The following is an 8,401-nucleotide window of genomic DNA, read 5'->3' on the forward strand; positions in this document are numbered from 1 at the left end:
TCATATATATGAACATACATTTTCTTTGCATATGCATATGAACATACATTTTCTTTGCATATGCATATGAACATACATACATACATTTTTCTTTCATATGAACATACATACATACATTTTCTTTGCATATGACCATACATACATTTTTCTTTGCATATGACCATTCATATGTTTTCTTTGCATATGCTTTGCATATAAACATACATACATATGAACATACATACATACATATAAACATAACATACATACACAAAAAATTCTAAAAATCTGCCTAAAAAATTATATGAAAAAAGCATACATCATCCATCCATCCATATAATGAACATATACATCATCCATCCATCCATATAATCAACATATGCATATGAAAAAAAATGAAGAGGATCGAGGGGACAGGGAGGAAAGGGGGTCGCGGGAGCCGGACCGAACGGGGAGGAGGGGCGGCGTCGAGGCAGGGGCGGCAGTGGGGGCGGGCGCCGGCGACGACGACAATGGTGGGGGCGGGCCGGGGCGCAGGGGCGCGGCCGTGCGTGCTCGAGGACGGGGCAGGGGCACGGGGCGGCGGCCGGCGTGGGCTCGGGCGCGGGGCAGGGGCACGGGGAGACGGGGATGGCGGCCGGCGGCGGCGACGGCGGCGAGGAGCGCGCGAGCGATTTGGGCAGCCTGGCGGCGGGGGCAACTGGCGAGGGAGGCGACGGAGATGTGAAATTTTCACAACTTTGCGCTGCTGAAAAGGGACCTTTGGTCCCGGTTGGTGGCACCAACCGGGACTAAAGGGGGGGGGCATTGGTCCCGGTTGGTAGCACGAACCGGTACCAATGCACCCCTTTAGTCCCGGTTGGTGGCACCAACCAGGACCAAAGGCCTCTTGTTGCCCGCGTCGCGGCCAAAAGTTTAGTCCCACCTCGCTAGTTGAGAGGGGCTCGGAGTGGTTTATAAGCCCCGCTGCGGCTGCTGTCTCGAACTCCTCTCTATAGCAGGCTTCTGGGCATAAATTTGGCGCGCTGCCCGTTGAGCCCTCTAGCCCTTCTGGGCCTGTATTTGCAAACCCGAGGGTTGGAGGGCCCAGCGGGCAGCGCCCCAACAATTTTTTTTGCTGTCCGCATCGCGGCCAAAAGTTTAGTCCCACCTCGCTAGCCGAGGGGCACCCGCACCAGTTTAAATGCCGCGGCGCGGCTGCTGTTTCGAACTCCTCTCTATAGCAGGCTTCTGGGCCTAACTTTGGCGTGCTACCCGTTTAGTCTCCTAGCCCTTCTGGGCCTGTATTTGCAAACCTGAGGGTTGGAAGGCTAAGCGGGCAGCGCCCCAACATTTTTTTTGCTGTATTTAGTTTTTTTGTTTTCTTTTTTGCTTTATTTATTTTGTTTTGTTTCTACTTACAACAAAAAACTTATTTATTTTATTTTATTTTGTTTCTAATTAATTATTTATTTTACTTTATGATAATTCTTTTTGCTATTAAAGTTTCTATCAAAAAAAGTTCTTTATGATTTTTTTGCTGTATTTAGTTTTTTTGTTTTCTTTTTTGCTTTATTTATTTTGTTTTGTTTCTACTTACAACAAAAAACTTATTTATTTTATTTTATTTTGTTTCTAATTACTTATTTATTTTACTTTATGATAATTCTTTTTGCTATTAAAGTTTCTATAAAAAAAGTTCTTTATGAAAATTCTTTTTGCTTTTAATGATTTTGAACAGAAAATACTTCGATAATTTTAGTTGCATCAATTTTATATGATTTTAGTTTCAATAATAATAGAGGTTTCTTATAATGTTTTGAACAGAAAATACTTTGTTAATTTTAGTTTTATAAATTTTATTAAAGTTTATTTTATTTTGTCGGAACACAAGAAGTCCGAAGTTGTAATAAGTTATTAAAAATAAAAAAGAGGCGCAATGCTCGTTGATTTGCTTCAAGCCTTTCGGAATAGTGTAGACTGCACTGCACATAGCTCCATGCAGTCTACCTTATTCCTCAAGGCTTGAAGCTAAGCAACGTGAGCATTGCGCCTCTTCTTCATCGTCTCTGCACTCAGGGCTTATAAACCGCTCGTAGTGAGGTGGGACTAAAAAACTGCTTAGTAAGAAACTCTAGTACCGGTTCGTGCCACGAACCGGTACTAAAGGTGCTCGTGGGGCCACAGCCTCATTAGTACCGGTTCGTGGCCTGTTATTTTTCATGCATTTACTAATTATTTTGAGCTATAAGACCCTAAAATTGAAAAGCATTTCAAATGAACTCTGAAAAGGTTGAAAGTTGGCATGGTATCATCATTTCATCCACATAGCATGTGCAAGAAAGTTGAGAGGGTTACGGCAAAAACTAGATGCACTTCTTGTACAAAACGGACAATGGTATCATACTCGTCTATTACAAAGTTGGCATGGTATCATCATAATAGTTGCGGGAGAAAGTCTTCACTTTTTCTTCGCTTGTATCATTTGCTTATTGCGCCGTAACCATGGATAATCTTCATCGTTTATCAGGATGCTTGGGTCAGCCTTGACTTTGAAGGGAGGAATTTCATGAAACTTTTCATAATCTTCAGACATGTCTGTCTTGCCCCCACTCCCACAATGTCCCTTTTTCCTGAAAGAACTATGTGGCGCTTTAGCTCATCGTATGATGTATTCGCTTCCTTATCTTTTCTTTTCCTCGGTCTGGTAGACATGTCCTTCACATAGATAACCTGTGCCACTTCATTGGCTAGGACGAACGGTTCGTCAGTGTACCCAAGATTGTTCAGATCCACTGTTGTCATTCCGTACTGTGGGTCTACCTGTACCCCGCCTCCTGACAGATTGACCCATTTGCACTTAAACAAAGGGACCTTAAAATCATGTCCGTAGTCAAGTTCCCATATGTCCATTATGTAACCATAATATGTGTCCTTTCCCCTCTCGGTTGCTGCATCAAAGCGGACACCGCTGTTTTGGTTGGTGCTCTTTTGATCTTGGGCGATCGTGTAAAATGTATTCCCATTTATCTCGTATCCTTTGTAAGTCAATACAGTCGAAGATGGTCCCCTGGACAACGAGTACAACTCATCACAAACAGTGGTGTCACCTCTGAGACGTGTTTCCAACCAACTGCTAAAAGTCCTGATGTGTTCACATGTAATCCAGTCGTCACACTGCTCCGGGTGTTTGGAGCGTAGACTGTTCTTGTGTTCATCGACATACGGGGTCACCAAGGTAGAGTTCTGTAGAACTGTGTAGTGTGCTTGAGACCAAGAATGCCCGTCCTTGCATATTATTGAGTCCGCTCCTAGCGTGCCTTTTCCAGTCAGTCTCCCCTCATACCGCGATTTAGGGAGACCTATCTTCTTAAGGCCAGGAATGAAGTCAACACAAAACCCAATGACATCCTCTGTTTGATGGCCCATGGAGATGCTTCCTTCTGGCCTAACGCGGTTACAGACATATTTCTTTAGGACTCCCATGAACCTCTCAAAGGGGAACATATTGTGTAGAAATACGGGCCCCAGAATGACAATCTCGTCGACTAGATGAACTAGGACGTGCGTCATGATATTGAAGAAGGATGGTGGGAACACCAGCTCGAAACTGACAAGACATTGCGCCACATCACTCCTTAGCCTTGGTATGATTTCTGGATCGATCACCTTCTGAGAGATTGCATTGAGGAATGCACATAGCTTCACAATGGCTAATCGGACGTTTTCCGGTAGAAGCCCCCTCAATGCAACCGGAAGCAGTTGCGTCATAATCACGTGGCAGTCATGAGACTTTAGGTTCTGGAACTTTTTCTCTGGCATATTTATTATTCCCTTTATATTCGACGAGAAGCCAGTCGGGACCTTCATACTGAGCAGGCATTCAAAGAAGATTTCTTTCTCTTCTTTCGTAAGAGCGTAGCTGGCAGGACCTTCATACTGCTTCGGAGGCATGCCGTCTTTTTCATGCAAACGTTGCACGTCCTCCCGTGCCTCAGGTGTATCTTTTGTCTTCCCATACACGCCCACGAAGCCTAGCAGGTTCACTCAAAGGTTCTTCGTCACGTGCATCACGTTGATTGAAGAGCGGACCTCTAGCTCTTTCCAGTAGGGTAGGTCCCAAAATATAGATTTCTTCTTCCACATGGGTGCGTGTCCCTCAGCGTCATTCGGAACAGCTAGTCCGCCGGGACCCTTTCCAAAGATTACGTGTAAATCATTGACCATAGCAAGTACGTGATCACCGGTACGCATTGCGGGCTTCTTCCGGTGATCTGCCTCGCCTTTGAAATGCTTGCCTTTCTTTCGACATTGATGGTTGGTCGGAAGAAATCGACGATGGCCCAGATACACATTCTTCCTGCTTTTGTCCAGGTATATACTTTCAGTGTCATCTAAACAGTGCGTGCATGCGTGGTATCCCTTGTTTGTCTGTCCTGAAAGGTTACTGAGAGCGGGCCAATCGTTGATGGTTACAAACAGCAACGCGTGCAGGTTAAATTCCTCCTGTTTGTGCTCATCCCATGTACGTACACCGTTTCCATTCCACAGCTGTAAAAGTTCTTCAACTAATGGCCTTAGGTACACATCAATGTCGTTGCCGGGTTGCTTAGGGCCTTGGATGAGAACTGGCATCATAATGAACTTCCGCTTCATGCACATCCAAGGAGGAAGGTTATACATACATAGAGTCACGGGCCAGGTGCTGTGATTGCTGCTCTGCTCCCCGAAAGGATTAATGCCATCCGCGCTTAAACCAAACCATACGTTCCTTGGGTCAGCTGCAAACTCAGCCCAGTACTTTCTCTCGATTTTTCTCCACTGCGACCCGTCAGCGGGTGCTCTCAACTTCCCGTCTTTCTTACGGTCCTCACTGTGCCATCGCATCAACTTGGCATGCTCTTCGTTTCTGAACAGACGTTTCAACCGTTGTATTATAGGAGCATACCACATCACCTTCGCAGGAACCCTCTTCCTGGGGGGCTCGCCGTCAACATCACCAGGGTCATCTCGTCTGATCTTATACCGCAATGCACTGCATACCGGGCATGCGTTCAGATCCTTGTACGCACCGCGGTAGAGGATGCAGTCATTAGGGCATGCATGTATCTTCTGCACCTCCAATCCTAGAGGGCATACGACCTTCTTTGCTGCGTATGTACTGTCGGGCAATTCGTTATCCTTTGGAAGCTTCTTCTTCAATATTTTCAATAGCTTCTCAAATCCTTTGTCAGGCACAGCATTCTCTGCCTTCCACTGCAGCAATTCCAGTACGGTACCGAGCTTTGTGTTGCCATCTTCGCAATTGGGGTACAACCCTATTTTGTGATCCTCTAACATGCGATCGAACTTCAGCTTCTCCTTTTGACTTTCGCATTGCGTCCTTGCATCGACTATGACCCGGCGGAGATCATCATCATCGGGCACTGGTTCCTCTTGATCTTCAGCAGCTTCCCCCCTTGCAGCATCATTGGGCACATCGTCTGGTTCCTCTTGATCTTCAGCAGCTTCCCCCGTTACAGCATCACCGTATTCAGGGGGCACATAGTTGTCATCGTCCTCTTCTTCTTCGCCGTCTTCCATCATAACCCCTATTTCTCCGTGCCTCGTCCAAACATTATAGTGTGGCATGAAACCCTTGTAAAGCAAGTGGGTGTGAAGGATTTTCCGGTCAGAGTAAGACTTCGTATTCCCACATATAGGGCATGGACAACACATAAAACCATTCTGCTTGTTTGCCTCAGCCACTTCGAGAAAATCAAGCACGCCCTTAATGTAGTCGGAGGTGTGTCTGTCACCGTACATCCATTGCCGGTTCATCTGCGTGCATTATATATAATTAAGTGTGTCAAAAACCATTACAAAACATCATGAATAGATAATTAAGTGACCAAATTAATAGAAGTTCATCATCACATTAGAACCAAAGTACATACACAGTTCTCATCTAACAACATATATATAGCTCTCCGGAGCATCTAATTAATTAAACCATACATTGAAACTATGTAAAACATTTCAATGCGAAAACAAATGCGATCATAATCGCAACCAAGGTAACAATTGATCCAACGGCATAATGATACCAAGCCTCGGTATGAATGGCATATTTTCTAATCTTTCTAATCTTCAAGCGCATTGCATCCATCTTGATCTTGTGATCATCGACGACATCCGCAACATGCAACTCCAATATCATCTTCTCCTCCTCAATTTTTTTATTTTTTCCTTCAAGTAATTGTTTTCTTCTTCAACTAAATTTATCCTCTCGACAATAGGGTCGGTTAGAATTTCCGGTTCAACCACCTCCTAGATAAATAAAATCTATGTCACGTTGGTCGGTATATTTGTCATAAACAATAAATGAACCAAATAGTTATAAAAAGATAATATATACCACATCCTAATCATAGACAGGACGAGGGCCGACGGGGGCGGATACCAAAACCATTGCACTATGTAATAAGAAGGAATAATAAAAGTAACAAAATTAGACAAGTAACTATCTAAAGTAAGAATTTTTCCTTTCAGAAAGAAGATAAGAACAAGAGGCTCACCACGGTGGTGCTGGCGACGGGATCGGCGCGGGCGATCGACGGCGGTGAAGACGGGGACGGGACGTGACAGACCGCTAAACCTAGACAAATCTCGGGGAAAATGGAGCTCGGAGATCGAGTTTCGAGAGGACAAAGATTAACTAGTGTGGCTCAGACATTTCATCGAACACCTCATGTGCATAGGAGGTGAGCTAGAGCACCCAAATGCCCTCCCCTCGCCGGCCAGAAAAAACAGAGCAATCTGGAGTGCTCTGCTGTGGCGATGGGGTATATATAGGGAACTCATTGGTCCCGGTTGGTGGCACCAACCGGGACTAAAGGCCTTTGGTCCCGGTTGGTGCCACGAACCGGGACCAATGCCCCCTTTAGTCCCGGTTGGTGGCACCAACCGGGACCAAAGGCCTTGTGCTGCCCCGCGTCAAAAGTTTAGTCCCACCTCGCTAGTTGAGAGAGCTCGAGAGTGGTTTATAAGCGCTGCTGCGCCCACCCTCTCGAACTCCTCTCAACTGCAGGCTTTCGGGCCTAACTGTTCTCTTTGCCTGTGGGGCCTACTGGGCCTTCCGCGGGCCTGAATCCTGGCCCATGGATGGGTTTCTAGTCGTATTCAGGCCGTGGTGGCCCAGTAGGTGGCATAATTTTTTTCCTCTGTTTTTTTTCTCTTTTGCTTTATTTGTTTTGTTTTGTTTCTACTTACAACAAAAAACTTATTTATTTTATTTCTAATTACTTATGTATTTTACTTTAATTATTTTATTTTTATTTATTTTACTGCTGCTATTTTTATTTATTTTACTGCTGCTATTTTTACTTAATTTATTAAGGTTTATTTATTGTAGTTACTATAGTTTATTTTATTTTATTTTATTAAGGTTTACGAGCTGTGGGAGGGACGAGGGGTGGCGACGTGCTGTGGGACACGATGCAGGGGCCAAGGAGGGACATAGAGGAGGGGCCGAGGAGGGAATTTAGGGTTAAGTTTTTATACGGGAACGGTTAGACGGGCTTTAGCGGGCTTTCACCAGGCTTGTGGGGTTTTACCAGGTCATCGATGAGAGTTTCCAAAAATGTCATTAGAAATCCGTCATGGATTAACAGGTTTCTTGTAGTGATATGTCGAGCACAATGAGTGGTGATCCTCCGGCCTCCCACTCGCACGCAGCCGCCGCCACCCTCCCGCTCGCTCGCCGCCGCCGTCGTCACCAGTCCCGGCCATGGCGCCGCCGGTGCCGTCGTGCCCCTAAGACCTATTCATCTTGCCTTAAGGTGATCCTGTGTCAGATCCTGCACGATACCTCATCACTACAACACGTCGGCAGCGGTGTATGAGGCGTCCATGGCCCTGGTGGCGCCTTCAAGGGAGGACGCATGATCTTCAAGGGAGGACATGCCATCAGATTCATCCACTTGGTAGCGTCTTTGTTCATCCAGGTTTGACGATTCATCTTTTCATTATCTAGTCTCTCAGGGATGTCAAACGTACCCTCAACAACTAACATCAGCATTTATTTTGTTCTGTAGTGAACCCCCTTGATGAATGCATGTCTGTTGCCGTGGCTAGAGAAAATTCTACATATCCACATCCTGATAACCAACAAGATAAGTAGCAGCTTTGATATGGAGGTATTTTCCTTCACTGCGTGCTTTTTCTTTGTGCCCTTTACTGTACTGTAGTAGCATTTGCTAAATTGCATTGAGAGAATAGGACGGCACAACAAGCTAGGGCTTCAAGAAAACCAACCAAATTCCTTTTTTTGGGATCAACCAACCAAATTGCTGTAATAGCACGATCCGCAAGACCTAGAAGGGATCTACACATGACATCGGTGGCTTCTCCTCCGCCTGCTATTTGCCGCTTTGACACTGTTGACAGATCCGAGTTCCACCTG

The sequence above is a fragment of the Aegilops tauschii genome, chromosome 7 (genome assembly GCF_002575655.3).
Source record: "Aegilops tauschii subsp. strangulata cultivar AL8/78 chromosome 7, Aet v6.0, whole genome shotgun sequence".
Classification (NCBI taxonomy): domain Eukaryota; kingdom Viridiplantae; phylum Streptophyta; class Magnoliopsida; order Poales; family Poaceae; genus Aegilops; species Aegilops tauschii.